This window comes from Rhincodon typus, chromosome 16 (assembly GCF_021869965.1).
Source record: "Rhincodon typus isolate 14 chromosome 16, sRhiTyp1.1, whole genome shotgun sequence".
Taxonomy (NCBI): domain Eukaryota; kingdom Metazoa; phylum Chordata; class Chondrichthyes; order Orectolobiformes; family Rhincodontidae; genus Rhincodon; species Rhincodon typus.
This window is the reverse complement of record NC_063347.1, coordinates 24,009,847-24,034,054: the sequence shown is the minus strand read 5'-3', so window position 1 is coordinate 24,034,054 and position 24,208 is coordinate 24,009,847.

Below are 24,208 nucleotides of genomic sequence, written 5' to 3'. Positions count from 1 at the left end.
ACACAAATAACATGCCGAAAACTAATGGTGAGAAGGTTATAGCAGGTGAGGACCTAGAAACTATCATTATCACTAAGGAGGCAGTGCTGGGCAAGCTAATGGGGCTAAAGGTAGACAAGTCTCCTGGCCCTGATGAAATGCATCCCAGGGTACGAAAAGAGGTGATGGGGGAAATAGCAAATGCACGAGTAATTATTTACCAAAATTCACTGGACTCTGGGGTGGTTCCCACAGTTTGGAAAACAGCCAATGTGACGCCACTGTTTAAAAAAGGAAGTAGATAAAAAGCAGGTAACTATCGGCCAGTTAGCCTAACTTCGGTCGTGGGGAAAATGCTTGAATCTATCATTAAGGAAGAAATAGCAAGACATCTGGATATAAATTGTCCCATTGGGAACACCCAGCATGGGTTCATGAAGGGCAGGTCATGTTTAACTAATTTGGTGGAATTCTTTGAGGACATTATTTCGATGATGGTGGACAATGGGGAACCTGTGGATGTGGTGTATCTGGATTTCCAGAAGGCATTTGGCAAGGTGCCACACCAAAGGCTGCTACATAAGGTGAAGTTGCACGGTATTACAGGTAATGTATTGGCATGGATAGAGGATTGGTTGACCAGTAGAAAGCAAAGAGTAGGGGTAAATGGGTGTTTTTCTGGTTGCCGGTCAGTGGCTAGTGGTGTGCCTCAGGGATCAGTGTTGGGACTGCAATTGTTTACAAATTACATAGATGATTTGGAGTTGGGGACTAAGTGTGGTGTGTCAAAATTTGCAGATGACACTAAGGTGAGTGGTAGAGCAAAGTGTGTAGAAGACACTGAAAGTCGGCAGAGGGATATAGATAGTCTAAGTGAGTGGACAAAGGTCTGGCAGATGGAGTACAATGTTGATAAGTGTGAGGTCATCCATTTTGGTAGGAAAAACAGCAAAATGGACTATGTTTTAAATGGTAAAAAATTGCAGCACACTGCTGTGCAGAGGGACTTGAGTGTCCTTGTGCATGAATTGCTAAAAGTAGGATTGCAGGTGCAGCAGGTGATTAAAAAGGCAAATGGAATTCTGTCTGCCATTGCTAGAGGGATGGAGTTTAAAAACAGGGAGGCTATGCTGCAGCTGTATAGGGTCCTGGTGAGGCCACACCTGGAGTACTGTGCGCACTTTTGGTCTCCTTACTTGAGAAGGGATATACTAGCACTGGAGGGGGTGCAGAGGAGATTCACTCGGTTGATTCCAGAGTTGAGAGGGTTGGATTATGAGGAGACACTGAGTAGACTGGGATTATACTCATTGGAATTCAGAAGAATGAGGGGCGATCTTATAGAAACATATAAGATTATGAAGGGAATAGATAAGGTGGAGGCAGGGAGGTTGTTTCCGCTAGCAGGTGAAACTAGGACTAGAGGGCATTGCCTCAAAATAAAGGGAAGCAGATATAGGACTGAGGTCAGGAGGAACTTCTTCACCCAAATGGTTGTGAATCTGTGGAATTCCCTGCCCAATGAAGAGGTTGAAGCTACCTCGCTGAATGTTTTTAAGGCAAGGCTAGATAAATTTTTGGACAGTAAAGGAATTAAGGGTTATGGTGAGTGGGTGGGTAAGTGGAGCAGAATCTCAAAAGGTCAGCCACGATTGTATTAAATGGCGGGGCAGGCTCGAGGGGCCAGATGGCCTACTGCTGCTCCTAGTTCTTATGTTCTTATGTTAACTTCATCTGTACTTCCCACTGCATCGGGAAAAAAGACCAATATAATCAAAGACCCCTCCAACCCCAGTTATGCTCTCTTCTGCCCTCTTCTGTCAGGTAGAAAAATATAAAAGTTGGAATACACGCAAAAACAGATTCAAGAACAGCTTCTTCCCCACTGTTATCAGACTTTTGAACGGACCTCTCTGAGGCTGCAAGACTGTATTCTGCACTCTGTTCTGCCAGCCTTATGCACTTTGTATGTTACGATCCGCCTCTATAACACTGGCATGGACCAGACCAAACCCCCTCAATATATATTAAGAAGATAGCCTAGACCATAACATTTTTCTTATTATAAAGGTAAGTGCAAGCATTGCATTCCAGATGCAATGCAGTTGATCAAACTACTTGACTTTAAGCAAAACACACTTTAATTTTACACTACAGTTAAAATACAGACAAAATAAAAAATAAAAAAATTGGCTTAAATGTAACTGTATCAAAATACTTAACAAAATATTATATATATTAACTACTACTAATTAACTGCTCCAATATAGTAATACCCCATAAACACACCCTTAGCAAAGGCAAATTCAGTAAAATAGATTGTCTCACATGCAATCCTAGCAGGAGGAAGAGACCCCTAGCTTTTAGATGTAACTGAGAAAATAATAAAAGCTTCCACATTCAGCTTCAAGACCCCAGCAACTGCAGAAAGCTAAAACTAAAAATTCTGATTCTGTGGGAGCTTGACTGTACCCATTCAGGCTGCTTTTATTGTTTCAACTTTTTAAAATAAAACCAAGGCCTCACAATTTGTTGAAACAAATTAAGGTAAGCATCAAACTTAAGGAAAAGGCATATAATTGTGCAAAGATGAATGACAGGTCAAATGATTGCAATGGTGCTGAGGTAGATATGGTCAAGAGCATCAAGTTCCTGGGAACGATAATCACCAACCCACATGGATGCAACATTCAAGAAAGCACAACAACATCTCTACTTTCTCCAGAGGCTAAGGAAATTTGGCATGTCCAAAGATTGCTACCAATTTTTATAGATGCACCATTGAAAGCCTCTTATCTGGATGCATCACAGCATGGTATGGCAACTGCTCTTCCCAACACTACAAGAAACAACAGAGTCATGAACACAGCTCAGTCCATCACACAAATCAAACTTCCATCCATTGACTTCATCTATACTTCCCACTGCTTCGCATCATTTACTGTTAATTGATGGTCACTTTAGTCACTCACTGCAGGGAATTTATCGTTTGAGTTTGAGTTTGATTGAATTTGTGTTTGATTTATTGTTGTCACACGTACCGTGATAAGTGAAAAGTGTTGTTTTGCCTGCTCGTGATGGTACAGTAGTTTTATGAGGGGTATTTTTTTTATGAAGAAAGGTTGAGAGTGGTCTGTTCAAAGCCAATTAAGTAAATAGCTTGTAAGGCCTTGGGTTTTTTTAAAGGTTAGAACAATTGAAGCAGCCTGAATGGGTGGGGCCAAGCTCCCATGGAACCAGGATTTTTAGTTTTAGCTTTCTGAAGTTGCTGGAGTCTTGAAGCTGGCTGTGGAAGCTCTTACTCCTCTCTCTGTTACAGCTAAAAGCTGGGGTTCTCTTCCTGCTGCTAAAATTTCCTGTGAGACAATCTATTTTACAGAAATTGCCTTTGCCAAGAGTGTGCTTATGGGATGTGACCATATTGGAACAGTTATTTATTAGTAGTTTATGTATATAATACTTTGTTAAGTATTTTGATAGTGTTACAGGCAGGCCAGTTCTTATCTTTTATTTATATTAGGCCATGTTATTGAAGTTGTCTTAGTTGTTGAGTGGATAAGATGTTGAAAATTAATTATGGGGCCAAATACAACCAAGGTCACAAAGTTCAACACCAGACATTTACCAGAGAGAGAGAGAAATGGAATTCGTGGTGAGTGAATGGAGTTTGTTGCTGTGGCCAAAGACCATGGCTCAGTCTTCCTAATTTGTACTTAGTTGAAGTAACTTTCTGTTTGTCCACTACTAAACGTTAAATAAGCAGTTTGGTAAATTAAAGGCATTAAAGATCACTACAATCCCACTTCTTAATTACAAACTGGAACTGGTAGAGCCTTCAGAGCAGCTTGCCTGGCCACTGAGAAAGATTTGAAGGTGCAGCAAAACCTGGGAGGGAAAGAAGAATTACAAGCAAAGAAAATTCTAATATATAAGAAATTTCTTTGTAAAGTACATCACATAACATGAGGCTTATAAAGCCATGAAAATTTAATTGCGTTCTCACCTGTATAAAGTTAAGTAATTCATAGTAAATTCATCACAATAAAAAATATACAATTTTGGTCAAGCTTTAATTACACTTCCCAGTATTAATTGCTTTGCTGCTATATTTCAGCAGATTTTCATTAAATTAACAAGTGAAAGAAAATCCATGGATTGTAAATTGACAGGAAAATGAAGGAAACTAAGGTTTTAACCTGCATAAAGCAAATTACATGGTTGTAAGGAATGTGATGGTTTAATTTAGAGCACTGTGTTAATCACATCTGGATTACAGTGTATAGTTTTGTTTTCCTCATTTAAAAAAAAATACATACTTTCATTGGAGCCTTACAGTAAAGACTCATTAAATTTGAACCTGACTTGAGAGGACTTCAAATGAGAGGTTGAGCAACTTGGATTTATATTCTCTGAAGTTTCAAAGAATGAGAGGAGATCTCATTGAAATGTACAGGAAACTAAAAGGGCTTGACAGAAGTAGATGCTGCTTGTCAGGGTATCTAGAACACAATGGTACAGTCTCCCAACAGGGGGTTGATAATTTAGGACTGAAATGAGAAATTTCTTCACTCAATGGGTTGTGAATCTATGGAATGTTCTGCCCCAGAGTTTTCCCATTGAATAAATTTAAAGTTGGGATAGACAAAATGTTGGTCTCATGGGGAAACAAGGGATATGGGGAGCAGGTAGGAAATGGAGTTGAAACTCAAGATAAGCTTTAATTGTTATCAATGGTTCAGCAGGCTCCATGGGCTATTCCAGCTCCTATTTCTTGTGTTCTAGATGGATTGGAATGCAGCCAAATCTTCAAGTCTTTGGATTCTTAGATGTATGACCCGGGATGTATGGCAGGAACCTATGGAAGTTCTGACATGCTGACATTCTGGGGAATTGTCCTGGAGTTTGAACTTCTGATGTGTGTTTCCCCTGTTCCATGGGACCCTTTGTGATTGATTGTCTTGGATAATGAGCTAAAGTTGAAGATTTGGAGCTCTGATGTACTTACCTGAATAGTTACCCAGGAAATGTTAGACACATTAAAAGCAAACCTAATTTCTGTATAAATACTAAACTAGCCCCCAGTTAATCAAATTGATCCTCATCAATTAATTGTCTATCTAACCCACTCACCCAAGTACTCCCAAAACTCATGATTACCCCCACCTTACTAACCCCTGGTATGACTTGATCTGACAATCCCTCCCATCCTATTCGACTACCCAATATAACTTTACTGCCAACCCACCTCACTTTGCAACCTCTCCCTGGCTAATTGTTGCATACCCACCATCTAACAAGCCCACACAAACATCTGACTCCCATCCTTGTGACCAGACCTGGCTACTCCCACTACCCAACTCTCACCAGACCTGAAAAGGCTGCAGTCTGACAAGCCTCCCAACCCCACCTTACTAACACCCGAACCTCAAACCCAGCTCATCCACGAGCCCATCCTATCTAATGACTCGCTTACTACTTTTCCCACTCCTCTCACTTACCCACCTTACCCATACATAACAAATCACTACCTCCCCTCCACCCACTTAACTCATCTGACCCGCTCAGTTACACACTTCACCCACCTAACCACCCTACCAATTCAATCATTCATTTACTCACTCACTCACTAGCATTCAAACTGTACCTTTACACTCATCATACCACAGCTACTGCTGTTAAAAGGAAGCATGTCCACTCCTTCTCTTGACTTGACTATGTTGTGTCAGAGCTTTCTGAAGGATGCTGCATTCTACCTTTCTGGTAAATAAGGGCCTGGAAAGTTTCAGAAGATATGTGGAGCTGGGTTCGGTTGGGGGAATTTAGAAATGAAGCGACAATTTGATGATTGCCAATCTATGGAAGTTCTGATCAATGATCAATGAGAATCAATGGTCTTCATTAAAGAACAAATTCATAATTTGCAACCAAAGATTTTTTAAAAAGGAATAAAAAGGAAAATTTTTTAAAAGGAATAAAAACATCATGGGATGAAGGGATGGGAGATATTTAAGGCTCGATCATATCTGTCTAATATTTCATACATCGCAAACTCTTCCTGTTCATGAATACATTTCAGTGTGACATGCCATTTAGTTTTAGCTTTCTAGTATACCCTTCTAATGTTAACCCAAATCTTGCCTGCCCAAACAACAGAATATCATAAATGCTTCGTGGGACATGTCAAAAGCACTTTGACAGAAATCTCCATGTGTGATATAGGCATGTATGCAAAGGAAATTGCCTTATGTCCAAATATTTTGTTTGTTTAAACTATTTAACCACAAAGCACATACAAAAGACACAAAAATTCTATAATAAGCTGGGACACAAAATTTTAATTTTGATACCTATTTTTAAAATACAGTCTTTTTTTAAGTTCACATGAGAATTAGAAACTGCATTTATAACATGTAATGAGTAAACCTTTACAGGATGCTTTTGGGCGAATTTCATCAAAGATTCCCAACAACAAATTATGCGTTCACCCTGGGGAAGACTAGATTGCATCTTCTTGTAGCAATATATTCACTGGAGGGTCTGTGCCACGTCTCTTCAAGTGCATTAGCAAACTAAAAGTGGAGGAAGAGTGTGGCAAACTTCCAAATCTAGTTTAAAATATGAAGATATTTGGTATCCAGCAAAGCAACACATACTGAAAGAAAATGTGCAGTGCTTATATTCTTAGACTGAATACATTGGGTAGGTTAGAGAAAATCAGTATGACTCTCCCAGTCCTAGTGCAGCCTAAGAACCCTTGTGCCCTCTCATTTGGGGAATAGTATGTAATATGGAAAGCAGAAAGGGAAATGAAACAGAAATAAGGTGATTACAAACAAGAGATAGGGAGAGAAATTGGAGGAAGAAAGACTCATATTTGCAGCAATAAGACACAAAGAGAAAGAGACTATTACTGATTGATGCACAACTAGATGGAGATTGGAAACAGAGTCAGTCTGTAGTTAGATGGAAATGGAACAATCCTGAAAGGAGAGACAGATGAGGTCAGAGGGTTTAGATGAGAGAACGTGCAAACAGGTGTGGCCATAAGGAAAATAACAAGTCTGCACCTGAAAGAGCGATACTAACTCAGAGTAGACAGTGAGTGTAATTTTAACTATGGTTCAGGATTTTGCATAACCAATAAGAAATAAATCACTGTTGCAAATCTATCAATTTTAAATCATTATTTACATGATATTTCTCAGTCATATTCAGTAGAGATTACAGCTTATCATTTGAATCATACTTGTTAACTTGCAGATTTGAAATACTCTTTGTAAGGAAACTATATCAGTCTATAAAAGTAGCATTTATATTCAAGCCATTTTACTGTAAATTCATTTATATTGCTAACCATTCCTTAAATACTTGATTACAGTTAGTACTCTTGTAAATTTTAATGTTATGTTCTTTCATCACTAGTTATTATGTGAAATACTTTTGGTTGAATAATCTGTCAAACATGAATTTCGATTGGATAACATGCGCATGCGCACACAAACACACATACACGCACATACACACACTCCTCACTCACTCATTCACTCAGTCATACACGTTGTTTTGGAATCATGTTTGTGCTAAGTTTGCAACATTCAGTGTTATCTATAATGCTCATAACCTGAGGTGGTTTAGATGGGCTACGTTATAGTTTTAAAGTTTTCAGAGGGAGTGGGGGAAGGGGGGTAGCCTAAAGCAGGATTTTGTCTGAAGAGAGTAAAGCTCAAATGAATGCATCATTTTCAGATTAACCTGGCGACTACCTGCAAAAGCAATGATAAGGAAAAGGTGATGTAATGCTTCAAATATGTAGTTTCACATTGGAAATTATATGTAAGTGTCCTCTGTATCTACTTGCACAACTGACGCGTACATTCCAGAATTCCTTGAGCATGGAATGGATACAGCTCTGGCAATCGATCTAAATAGTGCTGATAATAATGTCAGCCTTTCTGTCACTAAATACTTAAACACTATGTAAATCACTATGGCCTAGAAATTTGATTGTGCGATGCCTGGCAAATGGGTGCATAAAGGATTGACATGGTGGGCAACCTATGCATGCTCATATTCCTCCCAACGAACCCTATCTTCAATCTTAGATCAAGTTCCTCTTAAGGTATCCTGGGCAAGCAACAGCTGAAGTAATAAAAACAGAAGTTGCTGGAAAAGTTCAGCAGGTCTGGCAGCATCTGTGAAGAAAAAAATGAGACTTAATGTTTCAGGACCGGTGACGTTTGAGTTCTGAGGAAAGGTCACCAGACCCGAAACATTAACACTGATTTTTCTTCACAGATGCAGCCAGACCTGCTGAGCTTTTCCAGCAACTTCTGTTTTTGTTCCTAATTTACAGCATTCGCAGTTCTTTGGGTTTTTGTCAGCTGAAATACTCCATTATAACGTATATCTGTCCAAGCCATCTGATAGCAGGTTAAAAAGGACAGCACAATGGACATACCGAGGCTTCTACACAGCTCAAAAATCATAAATATGCATTAGGATCCCAGTTTAACCCAGGACATGAGACAATTGCTCCAAAAAGGAGACGGTCCTATAAAATCTGGAATGGTTGGTCACTCTGCTTGAGGGCAGCAGCAAAAATGAAAGGAGAGACTGAGCAGTTTGAAGAATGAGGAGGAGGACTGCACAGGAGACCAGACTGACGTTGAATTTTAATGAGCATTTTTCCTACCTTAAAATCACTGAGGAACAATATATTAAATATCTTCACTTCATCAAGAGGGCAGGCAGGAATCTGTATCCTCAGCTGCAGCTACTGTAAACTCCCAACAGGACATAGCCCTTCTCTACCAAGCTACAAGTGTTTCTTTTTCCTTAGCAGCCCCTAACCAAGCTGTTGCAGTGCAGCTTCAAGGCTAACATTTACCCTACAATGCAGAAAATTGTTCAGGTATGCTTTGCATACAAAATGCAAGACGCATCAACCTAACCAGTTAGCACCCCATCAGTCTACTCTATTATCAGCAAAGTGATCAAAGGGTCATCTAAAATGCCATTCTTCCAGTTGCTGCTCTTCCAGCTTGCGCTGAGCTTTGCTGGAGCACTGCAGCAAACCTGAGACATGTGTTAGCCAGGGAACAAGGTGGTGTGTTGAAGTGGCAGTCAACTGGAAGCCCAGGGTCTTTTTTGCAGACAGAACGTAGGTGTTCTGTGAAGTGGTCACCCAGTCTGCACTTCGTTTCCCCAATGTCGAGGAGACCACATTGTGAGCAGCGAATCCAAAGCAAAGTTAATAAATTTCTCCAATTCTGGATTAGAGAAGGAAGCAGCACCAATGATATCATGGATGTACCAGAGGAAAAGTTGTTGGTGGGGGCCGGGAAAGGACTGAAACAAGGAATGCTCCACCTACCCCACAAACAGACCAGTATTACTGTGGGTCAACGAGAATATGCCTGTCATGGTTATATTGTTTGTATGTTGTGTGGCAGATGTGAGGTGTGAGTGAAATGAGAAATATAAGAATGGTGACAATAAGGATACAGAGGGATTAGGAGGAGAGAGAGGTAACATACTGTCATAAAGTCATAGAGTTATGCAGCACAGAAACAGACCCTTTGGTCCAACTTGTCCATGCTGACTAGATATCCTAAATAAATCTGGTCCCATTTGCTAGCACTTGGCCCATATCCCTCTAAACCCTTCCTAGTCATGTACCCATCCAGATGCCTTTTAAATGTTGTAATTGTACCAGCCTCCACCACTTCCTCTAGCAGCTCATTCCATACACGCACCACCCTCTGCATGAAAATGTCGCCCCTTAGGTCCCTTTTAAATCTTTCCCCCCTCACCTTAAATCTATGACCTCTAGTTTTGGACTCCACATCCCAAGGAAAAGACCTTGACTATTTACCCTATTCATGCCCCTCATGATTATATAAACTCCTTTAAGGTCACCCCCTCAGCCTCTGACGCTTCAGGGAAATAGCCGTACCCTATCAGCCTCTCCCTATAACTCAAACCTTCCAACCCAGGCAACGTCCTTGTAAGTCTTTTCTGAATTCTTTCAAGTTTCACAACATTCTTCCTATAGCAGAGAGTCCAGAATTGCTTGCAGTATTCCCAAAAGTGGCCTAACCAATGTCCTATACAGCTGCAACATGACCTCCCAACTCCTATACTCAATGCACTGCCCAATAAAGGCAAACACACTAAACGCCTTCTTTGCTATCCTTTCTACCTGCAACTCCACTTTCTAGGAACTATGAACCCGCACTCCAAAGTCTCTTTGTTCAGCAACACTCCCTAGGACATTACCATTAAGTGTATAAGTTCTGCCCTGATTTGCCTTTCCAAAATGCAGCACCTCACATTTATCTAAATTAAACTCCATTTACTACTCCTCGGTCCATTGATCCATCTGTTCAAGATTCTCTTGTACTCTGGGGTAACGTTCTTTGCTGTCCACTACACTTCCAATTTTGGGGTCATGTGCAAACTTACTAACCATACCTCCTATCTTCACATCCAAACCTTGCTAACCAGTTTACCATGAGGAACTTTGTCAAATGTCTTAATGAAGTCAATTTAGATGAAGTCCACCACTCTGTGCTCATCAATCCTCTTCGTTATTCTTCAAAAAACTCAAATATGGTATGATTTATTGATCTTAGCTTAATAGAGGGAATGCAGCTGGGAAGAGTGATGTGCATTTTGAAACTGCAGCTGGTGGATGCTCAAGGAGAGAACAATAAATGAGGAAGAATATCCTGACCTTGATATCCTTTGTGAGGTCATTGAAATTTTTCAAAAATTGCAGCTAATTCCTGGAGTTAAGTTCTTAAGCATTATCTCCTGAAAGCTCTTCGTATTGTTGCTTAAATGTTGTCTACGGATCATGATGCACCTCCTCTTGTTAAGTGTTTCGACAGGGGTTTCCAATTCTCCGTCTGGAATCTGAGCGACCTACCTCTTCCATCCATTTTAGACCTTTTACACATTTGTCTGCTGTCAATAACCAAGCATATCTTCCCTTTAAGAGGCACTTTCTGCCTTTAATGTCAAGTGAATCTCAATATCCCACCCTTCAAATAGGCATGGTACCAATACATAGTGCCAATTGTTCTGGCAACACCAATTTTCCATAATCCTTACATCCATATGAACTGGTACCTGCAGTAACCATGCTACCTGCTTCTTTATCTTTTATGGGTGTAATCAAATTTCTAGGTATAGAATTTTACTTAATTTGATTGTAAAATGCATATTTTCCCATCTACACCATCTGATTTGATAGGCTTATGGTTTCTGTGAAATATGGTCTAGCACTTGGCAATCAGCAAGTATCTTTTAATTTCTCAGCCCTTACTATTTCAATCAGATACCTAAATTCGTGCTGTCTATTCCCAACATTAACCTCACTTGCTTTATTAACTGATTTAAAGGAAAGTTGAAAGAAACCCAGATGCTACAAAAAAACAAATAGTACCTCATTCATAATGAGAAATTTGTCATAAGTGACACAGCATAAGTCAAGTTGCACATATATATTAACACTCTAGTGCTGGGTAGCCGATTCTTTGTTTGATAAAGCAAGCAAGAAACTAGCATGCTAAAATCTGAAATCTCTTTGTCTCAATTGCATAAAAAAATTGTGAAGTTATCTTGCGCCAAGTTAGAAACATGTTGATAAATTAATTCTTTGGGACCTACATTGATATTTCGGAACTATATTGAAAACTAAATTACACCTTTGGGCCAATTAAAAGACATCCAGTGGCAACGTTATGCATCATTACATCATGCATTCTTCGTTAGCAGAATGTAAATAATAACAATGACATATCCCCACAAATTTGCAGTTTATTTTCCCTCTGTTCTTTGCCACTATCTCAGAGTCTTGTCAGCATTTTGTTCTTGTGAACTCAGTTGATAATTTTCCTGTTAAAGATAGCAACATCAAGGAAACTTCACCAAATTGCAGCAATTTGAAGTGAACAACTGAGGACCTATTCACAAAAAAAATTTTGGCAGTGTTAAATTATTTCAGTCAATAATATGGTGCAGTATTGAATATGTTAGCAAAATCTGTATTTTACAAGCCAGTTATTTTTTGACAAAGGGATATGCATCCAGTTATAGGCAATAGAGATAAAGTAAACATGATATCTCAATACACCTTTTTGCCCTGTCCTTGCCACCATTTTACCTACAATATTACCAGGTAGTTTAGGTAATATTAGATCCGATTGACACCTGATCACATATTGCTCTTGTTCTGAATATGTTAATTCTACAACAGGAATTTGGTCACTTCAGAGTTATCAAACAACATATCTGGCATAAGTTAGTGCAATGCTTAATAATTTACATCTGGTAAACGCATTTGAAAATTATTTGAATTCACCACAAGTATAAAGCTATTTTAATCCTGCAAGACAATTGTCAATCATAGAGCCATAGAGTCATACAGCACGGACACAGACCCTTTGGTCCAACTTGTTTGCATTGACCAGACATCCCAATCTGTCCTAGTCCTATTTTCCAGCATTTAGCTTTAACCCTTTAAACATTTCCCATGCATATACCCATCCAGATGCCTTTTAAATATTATAATTGTACCCTCCTCCACCACTTCCTCTGGCAGCTCGTTCCATATACACTCCACTTTCTGTGTGAAAAACTTACACCTCAGATCCTTTATGAATTTTTCCCCCCTCACCTTAAACCTATGCCCTCTAGTTTTAGACTCACCCACGCTCGAAAAAGACCTTGACTATTTACCCTATCCATGCCCTCATGATTTTATAAACTTCTAAGGATCAGTGTGGACCTGATGGGCCAAATAGCCTGCTTTCATACTGTAGGGATTCTATGATTCTATGATAAGGTCACCCCTCAGCCTCTGACACTCCAGGGAAAGAAAATGCACCAGCCTGGACCAGCATTGTAAAGATTTCTATAACTATAAGGGATAAAGCATTGAATCCCTCATCAATGCACGACCAATTTTTTTTTAATAGCTGTAATCAAGTAGACTTTACTTCAAAAATATCAGCAGCATATTCAGCTGCAAATTAAATATTATGTGTTCTAATGATCTACGGTAAAACAAGTAGATTTTTTTAAAAGATGTATTTTCATATCTACAATTACCATTTTCACTTTGATGTTACGGATTACCCAGATTTAATTGGAGACAATTAGGAGCAGGGTTAGAAAATTACTAATACTCCCATCTGGAGCAATCTGCATACCCGAGTTGCTTATGAAATGTGGGCAGGGTGAGGGCTAAAATAATTTCTGAAAAGCATCTCCTCGCTTATGTACAAACATGTATTATTACACATCCACAAACAAATCATTCTGCAGACACTTGGGTTTAAGCACAGACTTGTCAAATTTTACTCATTAGGACTGATTCATACATTTTGGTTTAAAATTTAATCTAATTTCATGCCTGCCAAATTCAAAAATTACATGCAGTTTCATGTGTTGCAATCTGTTCTATCAATCTTTCAGCTCACCAATCTCAATCTTAATATTTCATTAATGTCAACAATGCTGCATTCTTAAAAAAAAGTTGTTGAGAAAAGTTTAAGAAATAAATTAGTCTTATTTCTTGCCCAAGCCATTACCAAAGGATAAAATTGGCACTGCAGCTAGGATGCTTGTTTAGGAGTTGCCCAATTTTTCACTTCCAGTGACATCAATGCAATGCAAATTTGAGTCTGTAATGGATGCCCAAGCCACAAAGGTAACTTTCCTCTTTGAAAAAGGCCCTTAGCATCTCTCCAGAAATTTACTGGCTCAACTATCTCTTTCCATTCAGGTTTTAAAATCATCATTTAAAATTCTAGATCATGTCAGTCAAAGTAATTTCTGGGGCTTCAATATACTTTATTAATAAAGTCTGATATTTGCTGTGTTCCAATGAATGAATAGGTGTGTATTTCAGTGGAAGCTGAGTTGACTATAGTAAGTAATGCATTTTGATGGATAATACTGGCTGAACCCTAAATGAAAATCCAGGGGATCCATTGGCTTTTTGAGATAAAATATGAAGGAACCCAAGCCAGATTGATTGATTTATTTTGTATTTTGATATATTTACTTTGTCTGCCTTGCCTGGTAGCTGATCCTTTTTTGTGAATGGGTAGTTCTTATTCTTGGAAAGTTCTCAATTCTGTCACAACTAACAATGTGAACAAATTTGATTTTTGCCATAACAAGGCTTACACGGGATTAAAACCTGTGCATGTCATGAAATAATGTCTTCCTGTATGTGGATGAAATTAATTCACAAATCTATCACATGGCTGCCAAGAATTATTTTCAGTTTTGGTCAGAAGCTGAGTACAGAAAATATGATCATGTCATCCAAGGGCGGTAGCATTAAAACTCACATCCTGGGATTAACCATTTATTCTAATTGAATTAGCCTTGTGACAGACTTTTGTGCTAAACCAAGCTAGAGTGGTCTTTTGTGCAATATTTATTGAATTGTCTGTACTGATCTCATTGCTGTATTAGACACAGCTCACTGGTGTTTCATTCAAATTTTATAATGTTCATTTGGCAACCTAGTAGTGAAGTTGACCATGTAAGCTCAAAAGTTCAGTAAGTTCTTCTCATGCATCTGAAAATATTTTGCACAATAGATTTACTGGCATGATAATACCACTGATAGCATTCATACTTATAATTTATCTAATGCAGACACATCATATTGGTGTTGAAAAGTTAGGCACTAGATATGTTTAGTTGCCAATTAATTCCAGTATTTTATGTTAAACTAGCAAAGTGAAGCAGTAAAAGATTGGACAATTCAGCTCCAATGAATGCCAAATGAGCAGACAAACTGACAAAGGTGGTATAGAATCAGAAACCAGATAACCCCACTTTATGAGGAGTTAGGTATTATTTACTGGGGAGCATCTGATACTTTTCAATTGTTCTCAGTGTGCTGTGGGTAAGTGATAATGGGTAATGGTAGGGTGAGGAGGATATAGGCTAGATAGAGTTTGAGCAATAGGGAAACCTAATGGGTTAGGGAGATGTGACGAGGGAAGTGGAAAGGGGCTGGTAGAGTGGAGGACTCAACCATATTGTTTCTTAAGTTTTACCATCCAATAATCATGTTGTTTCATGGCGAGTGGGGATATTAGGGAAGGGAATAATTGGGATTAACTGTGATGCGCTTCAGAGTTGATTTTTAGTGATTGCTTCAGGGTTTATTCTTAAAGAATGGCAAATTAGGCAAGGTACTGGAGAAACAAAAGAGGAGGGAAGAAAAGATACTTTTTCAGGATAAAAATACTGAAAACTACTTGAGTCATTTTTTAAAGCAACAATATTTCAATGGAGCTTCCAATAATCACAGAGCTAAAAACAAAGACCTAAGTTCAGCCATCAGTGACAAAAATATGGTGCTTCCTGTTGGCCTTGAACCTCTCTGGCTTGGATATCCCCGTTCCCAAGATTGGTTTATGTTGTAGGCTGTTCTGCTCACAAGTCCATATGATATCATCATATTGGGTGGTGCTTATGGCACTCCTCAATATTAATCATTTCAAATCCATATTAACATCCCACCATTTTGTTTTATTTTGTTTCCATTACTAACGTTATACATTTGTGGATATACATATATTCACCACTACCTCATCTCCCCATAAGTCTCTGACTTTGGAAATACAGGCAATGTCAAGATTTCATTATTCTTCCAGAACACTTTCGCTTTGCACATGGAAGTCTGGTAGTTTGACAGGTGGAAGACCACTGACTTTAATATTCTTCTTCATAGTCTGGCCTCTGTAGGTACCTTTAAACTGGAGGACTTTTAATCTCTTGGATTTCATTTGTAGATGACTTCTTCCCTGCTGAAACATACAGTTTCTTCCTTGTAGTATCCTGAATCATTGGACATTGGTTTTCCCTTCTCAGTGTTTCTAGGGTGTTGACACATCTCCAATCCGTGTCAGCAGACTTGTATTCTCAGCCCACCTGTAATTTGCATTCAAGTATGTAAACTTTCTACTTCAACATGTTGATTGGTTTGGGCTCATTTATTCAACCTCAACAAATGTTTTATTGCTGAAACCAATATGTTCATTTCCTCAGTTCTGTTATTTGAGGATTGCTTCTCGATTGGCATGATCTCTGTCACTGATACCCAGCATTATTCTTTGAAAAATATGGATGCCAAATATTCTACCTGAACTTGCCTCTTTCAAATCATCTCAGCACCTAACATCAGATTTGATTCTACCATAGTTATTTGTACACCAAGCAGTGTTGCACTCTGAGTTACATCAATTATAGATTTGTCAAATAGTTCAAATGGTGAATGCTGATTGTTGAGTATCTTGGGGCTTGTTTTTCCTTGCAAATTATGCAATCTGATTACTTTTCAGTGTTGATTACAGAGGAAAACATTTGTGCTAATTCAATGTAGTCACAGGTTTCCATTTCATTGACAATATGAAGCAAATTTCTAATGTCATTATCACTAATCCCTCTGAATTCTGCTGTTTTTTTATTTAGGCTCTGCTATGAGTCTAGGGAACCATATTAAATCTTTTACTAGCTGTCCTTTGATCAGATGTTCCATGATTAGGTGTTCCTTGAGCAGCTTTATCTTGACTTTATATAGTTTAACTCAAGTTTTGTTGTAAAAAAAAGTGTCTTGCTTTCATATCAAATAGCTATTTGCATTGATCATACCCAAACTGCATGAACTTGCTAAATGTGCAACTGCAGGTCTAGCATTAGATATGATTCTGCAATTCGAAATTTGTTGGATAGTCCTGAGTGTGCAAAGAATTATGCTGAAAACCAATTTAGGATTGTCAGTCAGGCCGACAATGTACCATAGAGTCTCTTGCAGTTAACAAGTATAGTTTATTGCACATTAGCACCCAGTTACAGATTGTATTGATATAGTAGACATTGTTGTAGGGGTTTTGAGCAGAAAGAGATGCCAGATTTCACACCTTTGAGATTCTAAACTGTTCTGCCCACAAGTCCCTTTAACATCATCATAGTGGGAGATACTTTTGGAACTCCAGTATTAGCCCTACCAGACGCATGTACAACTATTAACTCCGAGTGAAAGTCCTAGTCAAGGGGACCTCCGGGCTTTTATCAACACTGATGAAATTGAGCAGAATATCCTGTTATCAAGCAGTCAATTAGGTTGAAATACTTCCATAGACTCAAAAAGCCGTGATTAACTTTTGCTTTAAATGATGATTTATTGGGAACAGCATAAATGATTTGCACATTAATGTGGGATTTGGGTGGAAGCTTGAATTCAGAGCATCTTTAAGATCATATTATTAAAATGTGGAATTTTCTTTTTCATAATGGAGAGCTTTAACTTTAAACAAATATAAAATTAGTATTTCAAGGCTTAAGAGTTGCTTCAACAGTAATCATGAATGAGATTAGTACTTATTCAAGGGCTTTTACATCAAAACTAATAGTGTACAAGAAGAAAAGATCTCTTATTTTTCCAGAACAAGCAGAATACTCATTGATGTTGGAGACTTATTACTTCTGCTTTTGGATTGGAGTTAGAAGATCCAAAGTGAACAGCCATCAATGTTCCTGTAGGTATATCAGGTAGACTACTTTCTTTACCTGCCTCTGAACCTAAAAGGGGTGAACCTACAACATGAAGTGTTGAGTTCATACAGATAACCTGAATCAAAGGAGACAGTAACAAGAGTGTCGCCAGATATATGATAAAGCAGCTGAAGAAGATTGTGCCTAGGACACTACCATGAGCGACTCCTGCAGAGATATCCTGTGGCCGGAATGATTGACCTCCAACAACCACAACCATCCTCCTTTGTGTCAAGTATGACTCCAACCTGTGGAGTATTTTCCCCAATTCCTATTGACTCCAGTTCTTGCTAGGATGCTTTAATACTAAACTGTCTTGATGTCAAGTGAGTGTCAGTGAACATATTTTTCCTTTGCAAGTGCTGTATGATAACACTATTGATGGTCTCTTTTAAAAATGTGCTGATGAACAAGAATAGACTGGTAAGACAGTAATTTGCTTGGATGGATTTTTCCTGCTTTTTATTCACAGGATATATTTGGCAATTTTTAATATTGTTTGGTAAATGTTGAACTGCAAGTTCTGGAACACAAATGTTCAGGACTATTGCCAGAACAGTGTCAGGGACCATTGCCTTTGCAGTATCACATGCCTTCCGCTGTTCCTTGGAATCATGTGGAATGAATCAAATTGGCTGAAAACTGACCCTGATGCTAGGGACCTCTGGACAAGGCCAAAATGACATTTGGCTCTTTTGGCTGAAAATGAATATAAATGCTTTAGTCTTATGTTCTGCATTGAAGAGTTGGGCTCACCCATTGTTGAGGATGAGGGCAGTTGCGAAGCCTGATTACTTGTCTAATTCTCCACCATCACTCACAACTCAATTCCAGAGGACTGCAGGTCTTAGATCTGATCCACTGGTTATGGATCACTTGGCCCTGTCTATTTTATATAGTTTGGTATGCAAGTAGCCTTGTGTTGTAGTTTCACTTCATTTTTTGGTATGCCTGGTGTTGCTGTTTGTATGCCCTCCTGCAATTTTCGTTGAGCCATCGTTAATCTCCCAGATTTATGGCAGTGTGGGGGATATCTTGTGCCATGAGGTTAGAGATTGTGTTTGAATGCAATTCTGCTGCTGTGATGACCCACAACGCCTCATGGATATATAGTTTTAAATTGCTGGCTCTGTTCAAAGTCTGTCCCATTAAGCACGATGGTGGGGCCATACAACACAATGTGGAGACTGGACTCTATCTCCAAGGACTATGCAGTGGACACTCCTACCAATACTGTAATGGTTGGACACATCTGTGACAGGTAGATTGGTGAGGTTGAGGTCATGTTCCTCTCTTGTTGATTCACTTGCCAGATACTGTAAACCCAATTTAGCAGCCATGTCCTTTAGGACTTGACCAGCATGGTCATTAGTCATGCTACCAAGTCACTCTTAATGATGCATGTTGATGACCCTGCCTGGACTACATCCTTTGTGTTTTCCACTCATCAAGCTTCCTCCAAGTGGGTGTAGAGCATAGGGACATGTTGATTCATTAGATGGTGGTTCATGATAATTGGCAAAAGGTTTCCAAGCTCATGTTGACCTAATGCTTTGAAATTTCATGAAGTCTGGAGTCAATTTTGAGGATCTCCAGGACAACTCCTTCCCTATTTTGTCCCACTGTGCTGCCACATCTAGTGGATCTACCCTGTCAAAGGGACAGGTCATGCTCGGGGATGGTGATGAGGGTGTCCTTGTAATTATCTATTAGGTATTACACCACGAGTGTGACTATATCAGTCTGTTGCTTCACTGGTTCATGGTATAGTTCTCCAAATTTTGGCATGATCCTCCAGATGATAGTCAGGAGAACTTTGCAGGGTAGATTTATAGATTTTGTAGATTTTGAAACTAAAGTTAATACCAGGTGACCCATTCAATTTCTCTGCTTTCTTTAGACTTGTAGTGGTTTAATACAATTGAGTGGCTTGCTAGGCCCTTTCAGAAGGTCAGCTAAGGGTTAACGACATCACTGTAGGTCTGGATTCACATACAAGTAAGGATGGCAATTTTCTTCACTAAAGGCTATTAAATGATTGATTTTGTTTTTTGACAATTGACGTGGTTACATGGTCGTCACCAAGTGACATGGTCGCTTTTATTTCCAGATTCCAGTGAACTCAAATTTCTCTGCGTGCCATGGTGGGATTTGAATTCATGTCCCTAGCCATTAGCCTGGGGAGTCTGGATTACTAATTTACTGTGCCCTCACCTTCCCAGAATTAGGAATAAAAATGTTCAAACTTCACATGAAAAGGCAAAGTCCAAGAACGTTAAATGATTAGTTTCTCCTTCTCTATCAGAAAAAAAAAACATGAGCTGGTCTTTTTCCTCAATGATTTTAAGGAAATGTACTTTTTTTAAAAAATTGTATGTTTTTTTTCTTGACCATTGAGCCAGAATGTTCATGTTGATTGACGTGGTTTGGATTGAAGACATCAACACATTCAACAGGTAAGTGTGTGCACATAGGATAGAAAATAAACAACACAAGTATTCCTGAACAGTGTAGCTAAATGTAATGTTAGATTTTTAATAAATTTGGAGTTCAACATGCCCATCTAATTCAGCGAGTAAAGAAAGCCAATAGAACATTGAAATATATGGTCAAAACAGTACATTGCGCATTGGAAGAAGCCATGAGCAAAGTTATGTGATCAGAATATTGCTTCCAGATCTGGTCATTGACTCAAGTGAAGCATTCAAGCACTGAAGATACTAAAGAGAAGAACCACAATCCTAGTGTCTAAGGTCTGACTTGAAGAAAGATCAGAGAATCTTGAGCTTTTTAGGAGCATAAAAGGCATAACTTTATAAGAGTTAGGAAGAGCCTTAGAGGTAAAAACTTTTGAACCGTTGAATTGAATTTAGAAACAATGGAATTTATAGATAATAGAATCCATTAGGACGGATGAATAAAGATTTGATGAATTACTTTCTTTGTGTGTAAATATCTCATAATCCTGTGTTCTTATAAAATACTCTGAATTACATTTCTGATCAATTGTAAGGCCAAGGAAAGGTGTTTTTGATTTCACTCTTCTTTCTTCACTCTATTTATACGCCAAAAATGTTACCCTTCAGATTCTTTTACATTGAATTGAATTTGTCACTCAGTTCTCATTCTAGCTAGCCAATAACCTCCTGCATTCTTTCAGAATTCTCATTGTCATATTATCAAGCTGGTGTCAACAGTTGCAACATAACAGAGCAGTAGAACATCTCACCTTTATGTTATGTTTTGGATGTGATGCAGCTAATTAAATAATCAATACATGACATGTTCAATGATGGTGGGAATAAGGAATCCATAGTTAGGGAACTGTTGAAACCGTATGTATAATATATGATATACTTTAACATGTGCAACATATCCAGAAAATGAAACACCAGACACAGTGAGTTAATCAAAACCAAAAGAACTGCGGATGCTGTAAATCAGGAATGAAAACAAAGTTGCTGGAAAAGCTCAGCAGGTCTGGCAGCATCTGTGGAGGAGAAAACAGAGTTAATGCTTCGGGTCCGGTGATGGGTAGGGTTTTGAGGAAGGGTCACTGGACCCGAAACGTTAATTCTGTTTCCTCCTCCACAGATGCTGCCGGACCTGCTGAGCTTTTCCAGCAACTTTATTTTCGTCGACAGTGAGCTAATCAGCAGCTGAGGAGAGGTCAGTCAACATATCAGAGTCATAACCTTCTTCAACCTGTAGAGGGATATGAACCAGAAATTTTGACTGTTGTTGACAGACCTGCTGTCTAATTCCAATAGTTGCTGTATTTGTTTTAGGATTCTGCTTTTTAAGCATATTGTATATCCTTTGTTCTTCAAAGGCAAGCCAGCCCTACTTAATTCACAGATCTATACATGGTATAAAATTCTAAATAGTAACATGAAAGAAAACACAAAACGGATCAACCACAACTGATTGCATTACAATTCCAGGGTTACTTTTTCCCTTGGCCAGTGTAATGCATCACATCTTCAATAGTTTTGAAATGATATGCAATGACATTACATTTTCAAATATTTCTCAAAGCCATGTAGTAGATGACAACACTGGTGCTATGCAAATAAATCCTGCTGAGGATTTTTTTTTGCATGTAACATATAAGTCATTGCATCCTACAGTGAGAGACGATTTCCTCTGCGCGCTAGTTGTTGTGAATTATAGAACTGTTTCCCTGACTGACTTCTTTGAAGAAAAGCAAAGAAATATGTGTCCAAATATATACATGTGTACGAGAGGACAATTGCTTCATTTCTTAGCTCATGTAAGGTCTCACTATGCCTTTTGTGGTGTTGTCAGCTTTTACACTTCATGCACCACTAGCAATATTAATGTACGTGGCCTTTCTTTTCAGTCAACCGCTATTCTGTGACAAAGGGTGCAACAATTTCTTTTTAAGCTGGACTGCACAAAAATAATGGGGAACCTCAGAAACTTAATTGAATTTCAACAAAATCAAATTACAAAAGCCTTTCTATTAGAGTAAGAATAGCTAAACATAAACCATGCTTGCATTTACATATAAACTCTGTGATCAGTGGCATGCAGAGCTCTGAAGACAGAGGTCAGCTTGCACCACTATCCTTTTTGGAACTGATTTCACTTGCTTTTTGTCAGTTGAAACTCAGATGTATGGGGCACCACACTTGTTTCCTTCAGGAAAACAATCGATCTCCTAAAGAGTGAGCCCAGGCTTTTGATGTAAGGCATGAGTTGATACATTACCTGTGATGGGTAGTCAGTTTCTCGAAGTATGATGAAAAATTGAATTTTACTAAAAGTACTGAACACTACAAAGTGCAAATACATGCATATTCATTTTCTGAAAATTTAGTTTTCATGAACTGCAGAATCATTGATGTTTTGGGGTTTTCTTCATGTGCTCAATACATACAATTCCATGCTCAGTGCTCTAAAAAGCTCTGACTATTGTAAGTAAGTTACAATTGTATTACAGTCCACTATACTTTGTAGTCGTGGTCATTCTTCGTGCAAGCTGCATTCACATTTCAGATCTATGCACAGAGCACTCACAGACAACCTAACTCCCCTCACTTGAAGTGATCTTCTTTAAGTTCACTTTGTAGAAAGATTGAAAGTGAACCAAAGCATGATTTGGAAATGGGATATTAAAATAAGAAACAATGACAAGAAATCAGGTTAGGCACATCTTGCCAAAACAATGTGATATGGTTAGCTATAGCGCTTGTGCATGAATCAGCACATATGTAATAATACAATGTAATATTATCCATCTAAACGGCCAATAGTGTAACTATCAGCTAACATAATCATGAAAGTTCGTTCTTGAAAGATACAGATTCTGAGCATCACCTGAGGCTGAAGGAAGCAAATGTGATTCAGGTTTCCACTTTTATTTTGAGTACTAATTCATTGTCAATGATTACACATGATTCTGTTTCCCAATCTAACTACGGTACTCACAGAAAGTCAACAACTAATTGTACTTAAAATTTTTGAAATTAGCAGCACATGGACTAGGCAATTTTCCCAAGACTACAGTATCACAAATGGCACATGAACGCATATGAATCATTGTTTCTCTCCTCAGTGTGATCTTGGAGATGAGTTACAGAATTCAAAGATGTTCACTAAACACTGAGAGATGAAATACCTTTGCATCTCAGTTTTAGATGAATGCCCCGTATTCTGTATCTATGTTTTCCTGGTTAGACTCCCTGACCAGTGGAAATATCTTCTCAATCCCACCTGTGATTTCCCGATTCTACATTATGAACTATTGCACATATGTCAGTACTCACCACTGCACACATATCTTACTTTATCAACAAAGCTACACCACCTCGTTTTCCTTTTTGCTTATTTTTCTGGTTCTAATTTCTGCTGCACTCTTCCATTTATATTTTCTGCCTCTTCCTGTCACACTTTGATTGTTGCTTATCTCTTCACTACACTGCACCTTTGCTCTCTCATTTCTTTTTGATTTATCGTGGTTACTAACATTTAAATATCGTGTAGTTATTATGGTCAGAAAAGATTTCAGCAATACTCACTTGCTAGCTTTGGCCCTGTTTACTTCAGCAAGGCTTTTACAGACTCACACTATTCTGCAGTACAACAGATCCTGGCAGTAGGATCATCTCTGAGCTTTAGTCTATCATGTATAAATACTGTAATCAGTAATTATTATTCTATCAGATTAAAACATTTTTTGACTTCCAAGACCACAAATAATAGAGAATACTGATTGTTGGTAAGAGTTCTACTCTTCACAATTCATATTCATATTTCAGTCAGCCAGTCTTTGCTAAAGGAAAATGTGAGTACTTTTATTTTCCTAGCTTGTGTGCGATATTTGAAACGCACCAGCCTTTCAGCAGCGTCAGAGGTGTTTTTGGATATGCTACCTTTCTCAATAATTCACAACAACATTTATTATCTGTCTAGTTTGGAGCATGTTGGAGGGCACCATGCCCCTGGAGAGAAGAAACTGACTTAGTTAAACAGGAAACAGGGGATATGAACCGAAACAGAGTCCTGTCTAAACAATGAGGAATGCTGCTTTGCTTAGATCAGTTCCAAATTATTACCTAAAACTTTGTTCCGTTTTGGTGAAAATATACATCCTTTTGTACCACAGTTTGCTCAG